Source organism: Mesoplodon bidens (genome assembly GCF_964165515.1).
Source record: "Mesoplodon bidens genome assembly, chromosome: 2".
NCBI lineage: Eukaryota > Metazoa > Chordata > Mammalia > Artiodactyla > Ziphiidae > Mesoplodon > Mesoplodon bidens.
In genome coordinates, this window is record NC_138177.1 from 114113311 (window position 1) to 114134671 (window position 21361).

The window sequence follows — 21361 nt, forward strand, 5'->3', positions numbered from 1 at the left end:
GAACCTGGGACTTGCACAATCTTGTTTAGGACTTGAAGCCATCTTGTCTGATTTAAATTCTTGGTCTTTTCACTGTGTATGCTAGTCAACCAGCTGCTTGGACCTTGGTCATTTAGTCCACTCCTTTTCAACATTGCTATTAAGGGGTCAGCTTTAGTGTTCTATGTTTTGTTTTACAGGTTTCCCTCTCTACCACTGTACTGATGTCACACTGCCTTATTTGCTATAAGGCTTACAAGTTTCAGATAAATTTGTTTTATTTTTTGAAGTTAAATTTTAAATGAATGATTTAATTTATTTAATGGGTACAAGTCCACTAAGGTTTTCTATATTTTCTTGATTCAGTGTAGTAATTTATAATGTTATAGAAATTTGCATTTCACCTGACGCATCAAATGAGTTGCCAAAAGCTGTGCACAGTATTTCTCCCTTTTTGAAATTGTTTCCTTTGTCTTGATTGGTCCACTTTTCATTTCTAATATTGTTTACTTTTGCTCTCTGTCTCTTTTTAATCTGTCTTGCAAAGATTTGTACATTTTTTTAGTTGTTCAAAGAACCACATACAGGAGTCCCTATAATGTAACTTTTTTCTATTTCATTATTTCCTTCCTTCTACATTCTTTTGATTTCTTGTTTTTTTCTTTTTTGAGTTTTTTAAATTGAATGCTTAGCTCACTATTGTTAGCCTATACTTATAAGCATTTTAGACTGCAAATTTCCAGCAAATTACTGCATTAGCTTTACACAGCATGTTTAACTAATATACTTCTTACTGTCGTCTATGTCTATTTCTTATAAATAGAATCTAAATGATTTCTTCTCTTTTGTCCAATCATATATTCTCTACCACCAATTGAGTATTTAGTCCTTTTATTTTTATTGTATTGTAATAATTGACATCTTGTGTTTAAATCTACTACCTTGGGTTTTTTCCCTCCTTGTTCCGTTTATTCTTGATTCATCCATCACTGCTTTCTTTGGAATTAATTGGGAAGTTTTAGGATTTCATTTTATTTCCTCTATAGTTTTGGAGATTTTTTGGTTAAAATTCTTTGCAGTTTTAATAGCTACTTATGATTAAAATGTTCATTCTTATTTTAGCATAGTCTACTTTAAATAAGACATACTACTTTGTGAGCAAGATAAGAACCTTACATAATTCCATTTCTATAGAGATACATCTACCTCATCAAAATGTTAGCAACTTAAAACAAGAATGACATTGATTTTCCACATCCTGTTCATCAGTAATTTGGAGTACTCAACTGGGCAGTTCCTCTACTCACTGTGATATTGGTTTGGCCACTCAAATGGCTGCATTCAGCTGTGAGTGCCTCTCATTCCTCAGGGTATGTCTCAACATAACCTCTACTCATTCAATAGTCTAATCAGATGTCATTATAATATTGAGCAGGACTCCATGAAGAAGCATTCTAAGAGGACAAGCCCCTATGCACCAGCTCCAATAAAGCTTCTGCTTATGTCATGCTTGTACATTGTTCAGAGAAAGTCACATGGTTATGCCAAGAGTGAATGTGGGAGGGGACTGCATAAGGGCATTAGTTTTGGGAAGATGGTAAATTGAGGACTGTTAGTATACAAAACACAAGGATAACTAAATTGGGGGGTCACTGATGTATATGAATACAGACCTACTAAAAAGGGCTTTAATATTTACCCAAATATTCACTCTTTCTGATATTCTTTATTGCTCATTGTAGATTCCAGATTTTGTATGGTAATGTTTTCCTCCCACCTGAAGAATTGCCTTTAATATTTCTTAAAGTTCAGGTCACTAGAAACAATTTATCTCTCTTTTGTTCTGTTTGAAATTATCTTTATTTTCCCTTAACATTTGAAGGACATTTTCACTGGCTATATATTTGTAGTTGAATGTTTTGCTGTGTGCTTGTTTCAGTTTTCTATAGCACTTTTTTTAAAAAAAAGTTATTCCATTGTTTTCTAGCCAATATTGTTTCTTTGTACTTATCCTTTATAGAGTTTAGTGATCTTCTTGAGTTTGTGAGCTGAAGTTTTGATCAGGTTTATTAAGTTCTTGGCTGTCTCTTCAAATATTTATTCTGCCCCATTCTCTTTTTCTCTGCTTTTCACTCCTATTGCTAAATTTTTGGGTAAGTGAATATTTTTTCCCTCCAGTCCTGCCCCAAGCTTTCTGCCAGTTTGGAGATATCTCTGCCCTACTGCCCTATCTCTGGTTTGGGAGGCAGTTGTCATATCTTTTGAAACCCAAAATGCATAGGTAATATTTCCTGTAGATTTCTTGCCCTGCTCCAGCTTTACATGGATAAAAATACAGAAGATCACAGAGGGGTTTCTCTCAGTTCTCCTGCTCACCCCATCATTTTGTAAGTGAAAGCAGAGATGGCCTCAGATGGATTTCTCCCAGCCCTCCAGCTGTATATCCTGTCTTCTACAGGTAAAAGTCAATAGTGTCTTTTATAGATGTCTCTGTCCTGTACCATGTCTTCAGAGGATGGCTGCATCATTCTTGGGCAAAGCCTCAAGACTGATTCCTCTCAGTTTTCCTTTCCTGCTCTCAGTTTTTACCATAATGCCCTCATGTATTTAGGGAAGGCCCATGGAAAAGGGTTGCCAAGTGGGCATAGAGTTGATAAAAGATCATTTAAAGTTCATCTGACACCTGGAGCCCAGATCTTGGTTTTTAAATACTAACACCTGTGAAAAGAAAGTTGAACTCCTTGGAAAAATTCTAATTTCATGGCTCGGGCTAGGATATTTAAAATAAACCTGGAATACCTCGGTGTGCCCAAAATTAACCAATTGCTCAAAGAATGACAGGGCTATATTGGAAGGATAACAGGAGTCAACTTGAAGGGCTTCCCAACAACCAGATGTGGGTCGTTTTAAGCATCAAAATAAATAATGGTTGTAATGTATTGTAACTCATAGAATAAAATAGAATCTATAAGATCAAGCTGATGTAAATAATTAAAGAGGAGAAAGCAAGGGCAGTTCTTCCTTAGAGTAAAATCCCATGTAACAAAACAAGCAGAAATGTTGGAATTAAAAAATTACTAATTGGCAACCATGATAGTAATAAATGTTTGAAGCAAAAAGATCATAAATGGATGCAAAAATTAGTGGGTGAAAGTTTGATGAATAATGGGAAAGTTATATAAACCCAAAATATCTCTCCACAAGATACAAATTAATTAAAGAAAAAAGTAGTAACTTAATAGTGGAGAAAACCTGGTAGACACCACTTTAACCAAGTGACCAAAGTTAATATAACTGATAATGAGATAACTAGGTGTCATATGTCTTCTGATATAATGCCCAGAGAAGTGCACACCATTTCCATTGTATTTCTGCCAAAATGCATATCCTGAATCTAATCATGAGGAAACACTAGACAAAGTCAAACTGAGCATAATTCTACAAAATAAATGATCTGTACACTTCAAAAATGTCAAGATCATGAACAAAAACACAGTGATGAAGTGACCCAGATGAAAGAGACATGACAATTAAATGCAACATGTGACCTTGGATTTGATAATGAATTTTTTTTAATCATTTTTTTCTTTAAAGGACCTCATTGGTACTATTCACAAAATTTGAGTTAAAACTTTAAATGATATATTAGTACTGTATTAATGTTAATTTCCTGATTTTGACCATTGAATTTCACTACAGTACAATGCCCTTGTTTTTTAGAAAATGCAGTGAAGTATTTAGGGGCAAAACAGTAGTATGATGGCAACATACATTAAACAGTTAAGATAACTATTGCCACAAAAAACCAAACAACTCAATCAAAAATTGGACAGAAGACCTAAATAGGCATTTCTCCAAAGAAGACATACAGATGGCCAACAGGCACGTGAAAAGATGCTCAACATTGCTAATTATTAAAGAAATGTAGATCAGAACTAAAATGAGGTATCACCTCATACCAGTCAGAATGGCCATCATCAGAAAGTCTACAAATAATAAATGATGGAGAGGGTGTGGAGAAAAGGAAACCCTCTTACACGGTTGGTAGGAATGTAAATTGGTACAGCCACTATGAAGAACAGTATGGAGGTTCTTTTAAAAACTAAAAATAGAGTTATCATATGATCCAGCAATTCCACTCCTGGGCATATATCTGGAAAAGACAAAAACTCTAATCTGAAAAGATACACTCACCCCAATGTTCATTGCAGCTCTATTTACAATAGCCACGACATGGAAGCAAACTAAGTGTCCATCAACGAATGAACAAAGATGTGGTATATATATATATATATATATATATATATATATGTATATATATACCCACAATGGACTATTACTAGGCCATAAGAAAAAATGAAATAATACCATTTGCAGCAACATGGATGGATCTAGAGACTTTCATACTAAGTGAAGTAAATCAGAAAGAGAAAGACAAATACTGTATGATATCACTTATGTGTGGAATATAAAAGAAATGATACAAATGAACTTATTTACAAAAGAGAAATATACTCACAGACATAGAAAACAAATTTATGGTTACCAAAGGGAATGGGGGTGTATAAATTAGGAGTTTTATATAGATAGATAGATAGATAGATAGAGATAGAGATATAACTGAATCACTTTGATGTACACCTGAAACTAACATAACATTGTAAATCAACTATACATCAATGAAATTTTTAAAAAAGATGGCTAATGCCCATGGAAAGACTAACTTAAAGGCTGACATTTAGGTTATTTCCTCTAAGAGCTAACAAATTAAAAGTTTCAGGCCTAACTTTTTTTTCCCATTGCGGAGCACAGGCTCCGGGCACGCAGGCTTAACGGCCATGGCTCATGGGCCAAGCCGCTCCGCGGCATGTGGGATCCTCCCAGACCGGGGCACGAACCCGTGTCCCCTGCATCGGCAGGCAGACTCTCAACCACTGCGCCACCAGGGAAGCCCAGCCCTAACTTTTATAAACACTTAAGACCTACAGCTAAAACCAAAGATGCAAAACACGTTAATGTCCTAAGACTAAAGTAGACCTTTGTAATTGCATGAATCCAGTTCCCATGTTATTTTAGTTACAAGAGGCAAGATACAAATAGTTTACCTTCCATATACTCACCTGGCAGCTACTATCATTTTTTCATTTCCTGAATTTCACTTATAACATGAGGAGTTTACTAAAAAGCTATACACCTTGAATGATTTGTGACTTCCGAGTGACCTCAGGAGGAATGTTATCATAAATGATCCTGTCATTCAAAATCACAATTTTTTTTAATTTTAGATTTTGGCTAGTGCCTAAGAAATGGTCTCTTTTTCATACCTAATTGTCTTGCTTATAAATTCTGTCGTGAGTTTTTTGAAATGCACACCTGGTTTCTCACCCACAAAATGTGAACTGTTTCACCTACCAGTAAGTAATATTTTTAAAGATTTGTATTAAACTCTTACAATCTCTTATCTGTATAACCTGTAGTATAATTGGATTATATACAGTATTCCTGAGGGTGATGTGTGAAAGAAATCTGATGAAACTCGAGGTCAATTGCAAATTAGCATCAGTACTTAAAATGCAGATTCCATTCTTGGTTAATCCAGTGATCTGTTTGCCACTCATAATGTATCTTTCAGTTGGATCACTATGGCCAAAAGTAACTTAGAGTGAGTGCAACAATGTGTAGGGAAAATACACACAGATGCACACCCCTTCTAGGATCATTCAAATATGCCAGTTGAAGGTAGGAAGCCTTCAGTTGGTACCTATGCCAGAGAGAATGATTGAGGGGGAAGAGAGACGCCTAGCATAGAAATTCTTCAGTGAGTAGAGAGGAAGTAATGAAAGTGGGAACCTCAACATTTTTCAAGTCTTTAATCAACAAGAGATAAGTAACACATCTTCCAAGTAAAGTCACCCACACAATCTGTGGCCATCACTATAGCCACAGTTATAGGTAAAGTTATAAATACAGTTGTCAGAAGTTGCAACAAAACGTTTCATACATAAGTGTTTGGCAAACTTCACAGAAATGTTTTATTTATCCAATGTCTATTCAATAAAGCTCAAAAACCTTAAAATAAAACCATGGGTATTGCAACTGATATAGGTATTTAGAAATCATGTGAACAATTTAAACAGTTTAAGTCTCTGAGATTTTCATTCTTTTTTGTAATTGAAAAATAGTTGATTTACAATGTTGTGTTCGTTTCTGGTGTATAGCAAAATGATTCAGTTTCATATATGTATGAAACTTTTCCATTATGGGTTATTGCAGGATATTGAACACAGTTTCCTTTGCTCTACAGTAAGATGTTGTTGTTTATCTCTGAGATTTTCAAATGGTAAAAAAAATTCACGTTGCACTTAGCACAATGTTTTCTTAATTTACAAAATTTTGCTAAAGTCTGGTATTTCTATCTTTGGAGAGGTAATTTTTTAGAACAATATTTCGGATAGAGTAGAAAATCATATATGAAAATGCCTGCATGTTTTTCATACATGCTCTTCATCATTCATGAGGAAGGCTTATTTCTCTCCATCACACTGCATTACAGCAGCATTGACTCATTTTTTTCTCAGCCTCTATATTGTGAGTTCTTAAGGACAAAACATATGAATATCTATGCTTGGCATAAAATAGGTGCTTAATAAATATTGAATAAAGAATTGAATGAGCGTATTGACACCTCTGACATACATCAACATAATTTGCTCTTTAATTTGTTTTTACCTATAGTTAAATTTGCAATAATGTGTCTACTCACCTCAAGTATGGCTTGTTACCAATAGGAAACATTTTTCCTTTGGGTTATCTATATCTTTAATGATATTTACTTACAGTCTATTGATTTAGAATTTTACAGAGCATTTAGATGAAGTCTGAGATGACAGATCATGAATTAGTTGTTCCGTCTGGTTTCCATGAACCTAAATGGCTTTTTTTATGTTTGATTTTGTTGATTGGATAGTTTGTTCATTTGTTTATTTTGTAAATCAACTTTATTGGTTTAATTTATTCTAAAAAATACCCATTTTTAATATACAGTTTGCTGAATTTTGACTAATGGATACACTACTGTAAACACTGCCCCCATTAAGATATATAACATTTTCATCATTCTAAAAATGTTTTCTGTTTATTACAGGTAAACCATGCACACACACAGATGCACGTACACATCCTGGCTGGCAAGCAGTAGGCAGCCAGCAACCTGATTTCTGTCACTGTAATTTCATTTTACCTGTTTTAAACTTCATATAAATGGAATCATAAACTATGAATTTTTTTATATCTGGCTTCTTTTTTTCAGCATAATATTTTACCCCTTTCTACCCCTGCTTCCAACCCGGTTCCTTTATCATTAACATCTAGTATTAGTGTGGTATATTTGTTTCAGTGGATGAACCAATATTGATACATTGTTATTAACTAAAGTCCATAGTTTATATTCGGGTTCACTCTTTATGATGTACATTCCATAGGTTTTGACAAATGTATAATGACGTGTATTCACCATTGCTGTATCATATGAAATAGTTTCACTGCCCTTAAACTCCCCTGCACTGCATCAATCTCTCTCTCCCTACCTCCCTGCATATACCTGGCAACCACTGATTTTTACTGTCTTCATAATTTTGCCTTTTCCAGAATGTGATATTTTTGGAATCAAATAGTATGTACCCTTTTTAGACTGCCTTGTTTCACCTAGCAATATGCATTTAAAGTTCCTTCTTGTCTTTGTAGCTTGATGGCTCCTTTTATATTGATGACTGATTTTTCATTGTATGGATGTGCCACTCTTTGTTTATCGATTCACCTACCAAAAGCGGTTCATGTGTTTTTAATGATGTATTTTATTTCATTGCATGAATTAATATGTCTACATATTCACCTATTAATAGATATTTGGGGTTATGATGATAAAGCTGCTAGGAAGTTTTTATGGTCATATGTTGTCATTTTTCTTGAATACTTACCTCAGAGTGAAATTGCTGTCACATTTAATTTTAGCCATTTTGCAGGTATATAATAATTTAATATTGTAGAATTAATTTGAATTTCTTTAATGACTAATGATGTTTGAGTATGTTTATTATGCTTATTGAACATTCATATTTCTGTTTTTTTATGTGTGTGTTTAAGCCTTTTGCCAGTTTTTAACTGGGTTGACTTTCTCTTAGTATTGAGCTGTATAGGATATATAGTGAATATTTTTTCCCAGTCTATGGTTTCATCTTTCATTTTTTTGAAAAGCAAAGTTTTTAATTTTTGTGAAATCCAGTTTACTTTTTCTTCATGTTTAGTGCCCTCCATGTTCTAAGAAATATCTGCCAATTTCAACATCGCAAAGATTTACTTATATGTTTTCTTCTAGACGATTGTTAGCTTTGGCATTTACACTGAAGTCTATTCATTTTGAATTAAATTTTTATTTAGTATGAAGTAAAGGTTGAGGTTGATTTTTTTTTCCATATTGATTTCCAATTTTCTAGTACTCATTGTTTCAAAGATCTTTTTTAATTCTCAAACTGAATTACCTTAGAACACCTGCTGGAAAGAAATTGATCATATATGTATTGGCCCATTTATGAACTATTTCTTCTGTTTCATTGATCTGTATGTCATATGCCAATACTAGTTGTCATGATGACTGTCCTTTATGTGTAGTATAATTCAAAAACTTTGTTCCTTTTTAAAAGCAATTTTGCTTCTTCTAAGTCCATTACATTTCTATATAAATTATATAGTTAGCTTATCAAAAATCTACAGTGTAACTTGCTGGGATTTTGTTTTGGATGGAGTTGAATGTATCAGTCAATTTGGGGAGAATTGATATTTTAATGACACAGTTCTTTATTTCATGGACAGTTAGATCTTTAATTTCTCTTTTACAGTTTTTAGTGTTTAGGTTGTGCACATATTTCATTAAATACATTACTAAAGTATCTCATAGTTTTGATGTTATGGAAACATTATTTTGTTTTTATTTTGCAATTGTCTGCTGAAAGTATACACAGAAATGCAGTTGATGTATGTAAGTTGACTTTGCATTCTAGAAAGTTTTTAAATTAACTTATATTTTTTTGTAAATATTCCTTAGGATTTCTATACACAGTGATGTTCTCTGTGAAAATATATAGTTTCTTGTTCTTTTATATCTGGTTACTTTTATTTTTTTCCCCTGCCTTATTGTACTGGTTAAGACTTCCGGTACAAGTGTTGAATAGAAATGGTAAAAGCTGACATCATTGGTTTGTTCCTGATCTTAGGGACAAATTATTGTCTCTCCCTATTAAGCATTTTAGGGAGCAAGGATATCCAGGTACCAAACCCAAGTGAGGATTCCCAACATGTAAACAATGGCAAGGAGTGTAACAATGCCAACCATCAGAAGTAGGAGCCCATATACTCGATCTGCTGCAACTTCTATAGGTTCAGAGTTGCCAAGGAGTACTCAACACACAATCAGTGGTAGGAACAATGCTTTACTAAATGAAAGGAGAGAATAGACACAGCAAGATCAGCATCTGCAGTGCTTACCAGTCTCCCATGGTCAGTGGGCTCCTCCAGATAGCTGATGTAGGGCAATGGACTGCACACACCACTTTTGTGATGCAGGCAAGACCCCGTTTCCCTCCTGGAGGATATACTGGTGGAGATGGCCAGGTATCATATAACGTACATACTTAAGCAATACAAGGAAGTCCACTACATATCCAGAACAAGGGGAAAGTTTCTTCTACTAAGGAAAAATAATCTGGGCTAAGTGACAACTTGGTACCCAGTTTCCATACAAGGGATTGTTCCTGGCCCAGTGCACTGATTAGGCAATTCCTGAGAGGGGCGGCAGGTCACAGGATGACTGCTTCTCCTACATATTTCTTAAGTTTCCTTAGTAAAAGGTTATCTATAGGTTTATTTGTAAATATCTTTCATCAAATTAAGAATGTTTACTTCTATGCCTAGTTTGCTAAGAGTTTTATTGGGAATGAGTATTGAAATGTGTCAAATGCATTCTTGCTTCTTTTGAGATAATCATATGGATTTTCTTACTAATTATGTCATACTGAATTACACTGATTGATTTTTGAATGTTGAACCAGCCTTGTGTTTCCAGGATAAATCTCATTTGATCTTGATTTATTTCCCTTTTGTATATTGCTGAATTTAATTTGATGACATTTGTTAAGATGTTTTTTATCTTGGTTTTGGAACGATATAAGATTTTTCTCTTTTCTTTTCTTTTCTTTTCTTCCTCCTCCTTCCCACTTCTTCTTTTGAAATGCCTCTTTTTGATTTTGGTGTTAGGGTAATGCTAGCCTCATAAAATGAGTTGTGCAGTGTTTCTTCTCTATTTTATGAAAAAGTCTGTTGAAGATTGTCATTATTTTGTCGTTAAGTGATTGATAGATTTCACCGGTGACACCACTGGGCTTGGGTTTTTCTTATGTGAAAGTTTCTTGTTACAAACACAGTATTTTTAACAGATAGAAAATTATTCTGATTTTCTATTTTTCTTATATTTGGTTCAATAATTTAAGTTTTTCAAAAAAAATCACTTATTTCTTCTAAGTCATAGATTTTATTAGCATAAGTTTGTTCATAATATTCCCTTTTACATGTTATATTTCTAGTGATGGCTCCTCATTTGTTTAGATACATGTTCTGTCTCTTCCTCTCTCTCTCTCTCTCTGGCTTAGTCAACTAGAGTTTATCCACTTTATTAATCTTTTTAATGACCTAGTTTGTTGTTTCATCGATTTTCTCTGTTTTTTGTCCATTTTAAATTTTATTAATTTCTGCTTTTGTCTTTATTATTCTCTTCCTTCTATTGATACTTACTTTGCATATAATTTACTCTTCATTTTCACCTTCTTAAGTGGAAGCTGAAAAACTGATTTTAAACTTTCTATTTTTTCTTATGTAAGTATTAGAAGTTTTAAATTTCTCTTTAAACACTATTTTAGTTCTGTCTCACAAACTTTGACATAGTGTTTTCATTTCATTCCATTTAGAATGTTTTCTAATTTTTTTCCAGATTTTTTTCTTTGCCTATGGGTTAAATAAATGTGGGTTAATTTCCAAATCCGTTATCTCACTGCTAGTAAATTTTAATTTCATCCAGTTAGGATCAGAGAGCATACTCTGTATTGAATCAAAACTTTTATATTTTTTGAGGCTTGTTTTATGTCCTAAGGTATGGTCTTTCTTGGTTAATGTTCTATGTATACTTTAAAATTTTGAGTATTCTGTGCATTTCGTTATACTGTTATATAACTTTGAATTTAGTCAACACTGTTCAAGGCAACTATATTCCTGCTGGTTTTCAATCTACTTGTTCTGTAAGTTACTGAAAGATATTGTTGTAATCTTCTACTGTATTTATATCTATTTCATTTTTAGTTCCATAAGGTTTTGCTTTATTTAATTTTTTTAATTCTGTTATTCATTTCATACACATTTAAGATGGCTTTGTCTTCTTCATGAATTGACCACTTTATAATTATGAAAAGTACCTCTTGAGTCTTTCTAATATATATTCTTTGTAATAGTTTTTGTATTGAAATCTATTTTGTCTGATATTAGAACTCCAACTTTTTATGATTAATGTTTATATGGTATACAATTTTTCCTTCCTTTACTTTTATCTATATGTATATTTAGAGTAGTTTCTTGTAAAAACATATAGTTGAGTATTTTCTTTTTACCAAATTTGAAAATTGCTGGCTTTTTATTCATATGTTAAGATCATTTAAGATCATGAAATTGAAAGGAACTTGAGATTAACTCTTCCTTTTAATACTTATTTTAATTTGTCTTATCTCTTATTATTTTTTCTTTTTGTTACTCCATTCTTGACTTCTTTTGGTTTAATTGAGCATATTTTAGTTTTCTATTAGATCTCCTTATTAACTGTTTTTTTAAAAATTTATTTACTGTTCTACAGTTTACTGTATGCACTTTTACCTGTTACAACCTTCCCTCAGAATATATTAAATGACTTCACATATATGTAAGAACCTCATGATCATATACTTCGGTTTTTATACTCCCATTTTTTGTTCTTTCTCTGTTACACATTTTTTCTACATTTTAAATAAACATGTCAATATACTAATATTTTTGCTTTAAAAGTCAATTTTCTCTTAAAATAAGAAAAAAGAAAATAGTCTTTATTTTTCAAAATATTTATAACTCCTAGCAATCTTTTCCCCATAAATCCATCCATTTTTCCTAGCTATTTACAGAAGGATAACAGATGCGGTACCAGTTACTCAACTGTTCCTAGAAAAAGAAATTCACAGATGTTTTCATTTTAATTTGAAAGTTTTAAATTTTAAAAATTTAAATAAATATCTTGCAGGAACTACAAATCACTTCATACTCTCAGGTCTACTAAAATCTGTAGAAGACAACCGAGGAAGGAGCCTCCAAATAGCATAGAATTCATTTATTTATGTATTTATTTATTTTTAACATCTTTATTGGCATATAATTGCTTTACAATGGTGTGTTAATTTCTGCTTTATAACAAAATGAATCAGATATACATACACATATATCTCCATATCTCTTCCCTCTTGTGTCTCCCTCCCTCCCACCCTCCCTATCCCACCCCTCTAGGTGGTCACAAAGCACCGAGCTGATCTCCCTGTGCTATGCTGCTCCTTCCCACTAGCTATTGATTTTATATTTAGTAGTGTATATATATCCATGCCACTTTCTCACTTTGTGTCAGCTTATCCTTCCCCCTCCCCATGTGCTGAAGTCCATTCTTTAGTAGATCTGTGTCTTTATTCCCATCCTGCCCCTATGTTCTTCATGTCCTTTTTCTTTTTATTTTTTTAGATTCCATATATATGTGATGGCATACGGTATTTGTTTTTGTCTTTCTGACTTACTTCACTCTATATGACAGACTCTAAGTCCATCCACCTCACTACAAATAACTCAATTTCATCACTTTTTATGGCTGAGTAATATTCCATTGTATATATGTGTCACATCTTCTTTATACATTCATCTGTTGATGGACACTTAGGTTGCTTCCATGTCCTGGCTATTGTAAATAGAGCTACAATGAACACTCTGGTACATGACTCTTTTTGAATTATGGTTTTCTCTGGGTATATGCCCAGCAGTGGGATTGCTGGGTCATATGGTAGTTCTATGTTTAGTTTTTTAAGGAACCTCCATACTGTTCTTCATAGTGGCTGTATTGATTTACTTTCCCACCAATAGTGCAAGAGGGTTCCCTTGTCTCACACCCTCTCCAGCATTTATTGCTCGGAGATTTTTTGATGATGGCTATTCTGACTGGTGTAAGGTGATACCTCATTGTAGTTTTGATTTGCATTTCTCTAATGATTAGTGATGTCACACATCCTTTCATGTGTTTATTGGCAATCTGTATAACTTCTTTGGAGAAATGTCTTCTGCCCATTTTTTGGATAGGGTTATTTGCTTTTCAAATTGATATTTGATATTGAGCTGCATGAGCTGCTTGTAAATTTTGGACATTAATCCCTTGTCAGTTGCTTCATTTGCAAATATTTTCTCCCATTCTGAGGGTTGTCTTTTGGTCTTGTTTATGGTTTCCTTTGCTGTGCAAAAGCTTTGAAGTTTCATTAGGTCCCATTTGTTTATTTTTATTTTTATTTCTATTTCTCTAAAAGATGGGTCAAAAAGGATCTTGCTGTGATTTATGTCATAGAGTGTTCTGCCTATGTTTTCCTCTAAGAGTTTATGGTGTCTGGCCTTACATTTAGGTCTTTAATCCATTTTGAGTTTATTTTTGTGTATGGTGTTAGATAGTGTTCTAATATCATTCTTTTACATGTAGCTGTCCAGTTTTCACAGCATCACTTATTGAAGAGGCTGTCTTTTCTCTATTGTATATTCTTGCCTCTTTTATCAAAAATAAGGTGACCATATGTGTGTTGGTTTATCTTGGGCTTTCTATACTGTTCCATTGATCTATATTTCTGTTGTTGTGCCAGTACCAAACTGTCTTGATTATTGTATCTTTGTAGTATAGTCTGAAGTCCGGGAGCTTAGTTCCTCCAGCTCCTTTTTTATTTCTCAAGATTGCTTTGGCTATTCGGGGTCTTACGTGTTTCCACAAAAATTGTGAATTTTTCTGTTCTAGTTCTATGAAAAAATGCCAGTGGTAGTTTGATTGGGATTGCATTAAATCTGTAGATTGCTTTGGGTAGTAGAGTCATTTTCACTATGTTGATTCTTCCAATCCAAGAACATGGTATATCTCTCCACCCATTTTTATCAGCTTTAATTTCTTTCATCGGTGTCTATAATTTTCTGCATACAGGTCTTTAGTTTCCTTAGGTAGGTTTATTCCTAGGTATTTTATTGTTTTTGTTGCAATGGTAAATGATAGTGTTTCCTTAATTTCTCTTTCAGATTTTTCATCATTATTGTATAGGAATGCAAGAGATTTCTGTGTATGAACTGTTTATCCTGCTATGTTACCAAATTCATTGATTAGCTCTAGTAGTTTTCTGGTGGCATTTTTAGGATTCTCTATGCATAGTATCATGTCATCTGCAAATAGTGACAGCTTTACTTCTTTTCAGATTTGGATTCCTTTTATTTCTTTTTCTTCTCTGATTGCTGTGGCTAACACTTCCAAAATAATGTTGAATAAGAGTGGTGAGAGTGGGAAACCTTGTCATTTTCCTGATATTAGTGGAAATGCTTTCAGTTTTTCACCATTTTGGATGATGTTGGCTGTGGGTTTGTCATATATTGCCTTTATTATGTTGAGAAAATTTCCCTTTATGCCTACTTTCTGGAGGGTTTTTATCATAAATGGGTGTTGAATTTTGTCAAAACTTTTTTCTGCATTTATTGAGATGATCATATGGTTTTTCTTCTTCAGTTTGTTAATATGGTGTATCACATTGATTGATTTGCACGTATTGAAGGATCCTTGCATTCCTGGGATAAAGCCCACTTGATCATGGTGTATGATCCTTTTAATGTGCTATTGGATTCTGTTTGCTAGTATTTTGTTGAGGTTTTTTGCATCTATGTTCATCAGTGCTATTGGCCTGTAGTTTTCTTTTTTTGTGTGGTTTTGGTATCAGGGTAATGGTGGTCTCGTAGAGTGAGTCTGGAAGTGTTCCTCCCTCTGCTATATTTTCGAAGAGTTTGAGAAAGATAGATGGTAGCTCTTCTCTAAATGTTTGATAGAATTTGCCTTGAAGTCTTCTGATCCTGGGCTTTTGTTTGTTGGAGGATTTTTAATCATAGTTTCAATTACAATGCTTGTGATTGGTCTGTTTATATTTTCTATTTTTTCCTGGTTCAGGCTCAGAAGGCTGTCCTTTTCTAAGAATTTGTCCATCTCTTCCAGGTTGTCCATTTTATTGGCATATAGTTGCTTGTAGTAATTTCTCATGATGCTTTGTAACAATTGTTACTTCTCCTTGTTCATTTCTAATTCTATTGATTCGAGTCCTCTCCCTTTTTTTTCTTGATGAATATGGCTAATGGTTTATGAATTTTCTTTATCTTCTCAGAGAACCGCTTTTAGTTTTATTGACCTTTGCTATTGTTCCATTCTTTTCTTTTTCATTTATTTCTTATCTGATCTTTATGATTTCTTTCCTTCTGCTAACTTTGGAATTTTTTTGTTCTGCTTTCTCTAATTGTTTAGGTGTAAGCTTAGGTTGTTTATTTGAGATGTTTCTTATTTCTTTTTTTTTTTTTTTTTTGTGGTACGCAGGCTTCTCACTGTTGTGTCCTCTCCCATTGTGGAGCACAGGCTCCAGACACGCAGGCTCAGCAGCCATGGCTCACGGGCCGAGCCACTCCGTGGCATGTGGGATTTTCCCAGAACGGGGCACGAACCCGTGTCCCCTGCATAGGCAGGCAGATTCTCAACCACTGCACCACCAGGGAAGCCCATTTCTTATTTCTTAATGTAGGATTGTATTGCTATAAACTTCCCTCTTAGAAGTGCTTTTCCTGCATCCCATAAGTTTTGGGCCATTGTGTTTTCATTGCCATTTGTTTCTAGGTATTTTTTGACCTCCTATCTGATTTCTTCAGTGATATCTTGGTTATTAAGTATTATATTGTTTAGCCTCCATATGTTTGTATTTTTTACAGATTTTTTTCCTGTAATTGATATCTAGTCTCATAGCACTGTGTTCAGAAAAGATACTTGATAAGATTTCAATTTTCTTAAATTTATCTAGGCTTAATTTGTGACCCAAAATATGATTTATGTTGGAGAATGTTCCATGAGCACTTATGAAGAAAGTGTATTCTGTTGTTTTTGGATGGAATATCCTATCAATATCAAGTAAGTCCATCTTTTTTAATATATCATTTAAAGCTTGTGATTCCTTATTTATTTTCATTTTGGATGATCTCTCCTTTGGTGAAAGTGGGGTGTTAAAGTCCCTTACTATGATTGTGTTACTGTCGATTTCCCCTTTTATGGCTCTTAATATTTGCCTTATGTATTGAGGTGCTCCAATGTTTGGTGCATATATATTTAAAATTGCTATATCTTCTTCATGGTTTGATTCCTTGATCATTATTTAGTGTCCTTCTTTGTCTCTTGTAATAGTCTTTATTTTAAAGTCCATTTTGTCTGATATGAGAATTGCTACTCCAGCTTTCTTTTGTTCTCCATTTGCATGGAATAACTTTTTCCATCTCCTCACTTTCATTCTCTCTGTGTCCCTAGGTCTGAAGTGGGTCTCTTGTAGACAGCATATGTATGGGTGTTTGATTTGTATCCATTCAGCCAGTCTATGTCTTTTGGTTGGAGCATTTAATCCTTTTATATTTAGGCAATTATCGATATGTATGTTCCTATTACCATTTTCTTAATTGTTTTGGGTTTGTTATTGTAGGTGTTTTCTTTCTATTGTGTTTCCTGTCTAGAGAAGTTCCTTTAACATTTGTTGTAAAGCTGGTTTGGTGGTGCTGGATTCTCTTAGATTCTGTTTGTCTGTAAAGGTTTTAATTCCTCCATCGAATCTGAATGAGATCTTTGCTGGGTAGAAGAATCTTTGTTGTAGGCTTTTCCCTTTCATCACTTTAAATATGTCCTGCCACTCCCTTCTGGCTTGCACAGTTTCTGCTGAAAGGTCAGCTGTTAACCTTATGGGGATGCCCTTGTATCTTATTTGTTGTTTTTTCCCATGCTGCTTTTCATATATTTTCTTTGTATTTAATATTTGATAGTTTGATTAATATGTGTCTTGTCGTGTTTTCCTTGGATTTATCCAGTATGGGACTCTCTGCATTTCCTATACTTGATTGAGTATTTCCTTCCCCATATTAGGGAAGTTTTCATGTATAATCTGTTCAAATATTTTCTTCATCCCTTTCTTTTTCTTTTCTTCTTCTGGGACCCCTATAATTCGAATGTTGTTGCATTTAATGTTGTCCCGGAGATCTTTGAGACTGTCCTCAATTCTTTTCATTCTTTATTTTTTATTTTGCTCTGCAGTAGTTATTTCCACTATTTTGTCTTCCAGGTCACTTATCCATTCTTCTGCCTCAGTTATTCCACTATTGATTCCTTCTAGAGAATTTTAAATTTCACTTATTGTGCTGTTCATCATTTTTTTTTTTTTTTTTTTTTTTTTTGCTCTTTAGTTCTTCTAGGTCCTTGTTAAACGTTTCTTGTATTTTTTCCATTCTATTTCCAAGATTTTGGATCACCTTTAGTATCATTACTCTGAATTATTTTTCAGGTAGACTGCCTATTTCCTCTTCATTTGTTTGGTTTGGTGTGTTTTTACCTTGCACCTTCATCTGCTGTATGTTTCTCTGTCTTCTCATTTTGCTTAACTTACTGTTTCTGGTCCCCTTTTCACAGGCTTCAGGTTCATTGTTCCCATTGTTTTTGGTGTCTGCCCCCAGTGCTAAGTTTCATTCAGTGGGTTATGTAGGCTTCCTGTTGGAGTGGACTAGTACCTGTGTTCTGGTGGATGAGACTGGATCTTGTCTTTCTGGTGGGCAGGTCCACATCCGGTGGTGTGTTTTGGGGTGTCTGTGACCCTATTATGATTTTAGGCAACCTTTCTGCTAGTGAGTTGAGTTGTGTTCCTGTCTTGCTAGTTGTCATAGGGTGTCCAGCACTGTAGCTTGCTGGTCATTGAGTGGAGCTGGGTCTTGGCATTGAGATGGAGATCTCTGGGAGATTTTTACCCTTTGATATTACATGGAGCTGGGAGGTCTCTTGTAGACCAATGTCTGTACTCGTCTGTCCTACCTCATAGGCACAGGCCTGACACCTTTCCAGAGCATCAAGATCTTGGCATCTGCATGGCTCAGAATAAAAGGGAGAAGAAAAGAAAGAAAAAAATTAATAATAACAAAATAAAATAAAAACTAATTAAAATAAAATATAATTATTAATTTTTAAAAAATAAAAATGTAATTTAAAAAAGAAAGAAAGAGAGAGAGAAACCAAACCCAAAAACAAATCCACCAATGATAAGAAGTTCTAAAACTATACTAAAACAAAAAACAAACAAACAAAAAAAAACATGGAGACAGTACCCTAGGACAAATGGTAAAAGGAAAGCTACTTTGTTAGCTACCTTTGCTCCCAAGGTCCATCTGCTCAATTTGGGATGATTCATTGGCTATTCAGGTATTCCAGAGATGCAGGGTATATCAAGTTGATTGTGGAGATTTAATCCACTGCTCCTGAGGCTGCTGGGAGAGGTTTCCCTTTCTCTTCTTTGTTTGCACAGCTCCTGTGTTTCAGCTCTGGATTTGGTCCTGTCTCTGCGTGTAGGTTACCTGAAGGCGTCTGTTCCTGCTCATACAGGATGGGGTTAAAGAAGCAGCTAATTAGGGAGCTCTGGCTCACTGACGCAGGAGAGAGGGAAGGACATGGAATGCAGGGCAAGCCTGTGGTGGCAGAGGCCTGTATGACGTTACACCAGCTTAAGGTGTCATGTGTTCTCCCAGGGAAGTTGTCCTTGGATCACAGAACCCTGGTAGTGGGGGGCTGCACAGGCTCCTGGGAGGGGAGTTGTGGATAGTGACCTGTAATTGTACACAGGTTTCTTGGTGGCTGCAGCAGCTGCCTTAGCATCTCATGCCCGTCTCTGGTGTCCACGCTGATAGCCACAGTCTGCACCCTTCTCTGAAGTTTGTTTAGGAAGTTCTCTGTATCCCCTCTCCTCATGCACCCCAAAACAATTCTCTCTTACCTCTTAGACAAGTCCAGACTCTTTCCTGGCCTCCTTACTATCTAGCTGTGATGTAGTAGCCCCCGACAGGCTGTGTTCACACAGCCAACCCCAGTCCTCTCCCTCGGATCTGGTCTCCAAAACCCAAGCCTCAGCTCCCTGACATGGAGGAGCAGACAAGCCTCTCAAGCTAGTGAGTTCTGGTTGGCAATGGTCCTCTGTGCAGTAATCTCTCTGTTTTGCCCTCTGCACCCCTATTGCTGCACTCTCCTCCGTGGCTCTGAAGCTTCCTCTCCCGCCACCACCCGTCTCTGCTTGTGAAGGGGTTTACTAGTGTGTCAAAACTTTTAGTCCTTTCCAGCTCCCTCCCAGAGGGCCAGGTTCTGTCCCTATTCTTTTGTCTCTGTTTTTTCTTTTTTCTTTTGCCTTACCCAGGTACGTGGGGAGTTTCTTGCCTTTTTGGAGGTCTGAGGCCTTCTGCCAGCGTTCAGTAGGTGTTCTGTAGGAGCTGTTCTACATGTAGATGTATTTCTGATGTATTTGTGGGGAGGAAGGTGATCTCTGTGTCTTACTGTTCTGCCATCTTGAAGGTCCCCCCCACCCCGGCCAAACACTATAGCATTTAAACTCCAAGTCTTAGTGGAAACTATAGGTAGTTGTAATAAAATGTTACAAGCTAGTTAGAACCCCATAGTTCAGGAAATATCTTACAGACCAGAAGTTTAACAGGTCCAAACAATTTACAGTCAATAATCTTTTACTTTGACTCCTATTACTATAATTTCCATCATACATAAATGTTATGAAGTAATAATATTACCAGTATTTTAGATTTACTTAGTATTTTTCCTTGGAGATTTTCAACTCTCTACTTTATATACCATCCTCTCCGAGAATATATTTGAAGAAAGATTAGTGCATTTTGAACCCCATACAAAGCTTTAGTTGCAGAAATTATGATAATAAACACAGAGAAAAGAGCTTGGTTTTAGAGTCAAACTACATTTTGGACCTAAATTCTTAGTAGCTCTTTGACCTTAAGCTTGGTTCTTAACTTCTAGAAATATTAACTTCTTAATCTATAAATTGAGAATAATCACACATAACTCTTGGATCATTGTGTAGATTACACAGGGCAATGTATGGAGAGCTCCTGATATTGTGTCCAGAAAAAGAGGTTCTCATTAAATTTTATTTTCTCTTTCTAAAAGTTTCTCATTTTACAAATAACATAAAAAGAACATAAAGGTTAAATGACTTTCTCAATGTCAAACTGTTAGTAGTGTCAGACTAAATCTCAAAATTCCTTCTAGTTCTAAAGCTTTTTTTTTTTTTTAACTACAACACAGTTACCTCAGAAGTAACAGCATTAGCTTTTTATAACATTTTCACCATTGTTCTATAGCATAAAAACTAAAAAAAGCCAACCCCTGTCTGGGTTCATTGATATGAAAATTATGTTGGACAGGTACTGTCTCATCACTGAACTTCAGTGTGAATGTTCTAAATTTGGGTTTTCACTGTCTCATCATTGGTATAAGTAGTAGCTGTTACTACAAACCAGTCACTGAAAAGAGCTGATTGCCTCAAGACAACTTAAAAAAATAAAGAAGAGCTTTATTTTTCATTTACTGTTTTGTTCTTGTTGTTACTGTTCTATTTAATTAATGAGATCGATTTCATAAATGAGAGGACTTAAAGTAAAACAACAACAACAAAAAAAACACTTTCTCTAGCCTGTCAACTTTCCATCATTTCTATGAAACTGAATTGACTTGTTAAAAGGATGAAGATATGCCTCATTAATAAACTCTGTTTTATTTCACTTTTTGTTTGCAGGGTCTCATGTAGGAATCTTTTTCAAAGTTGAGTTGTTATAGGAATTTCTAAAACTACAAGATGTTGCCTTTCACATTAAATGGCACCTGGTATTTTATTTCTACACTCTGAACATAGATGCTGTAGACAAAATATAGATAATTACAGATAATTTTGATTTCTGATTTTTTTTGGTATCTATGCCCTCTATTATTTGAATTATAAAGGCATAGGCAACATCTCTAATACATTATCTATTTGGATATAGATTCTTCCAACATCTAGGCTCAAATCCATGTACTGCCCTTATTTATAAATGATAATCAGCAGATTTATAATTAACATGGCAGCAGACAAGATATGGATGATATTAG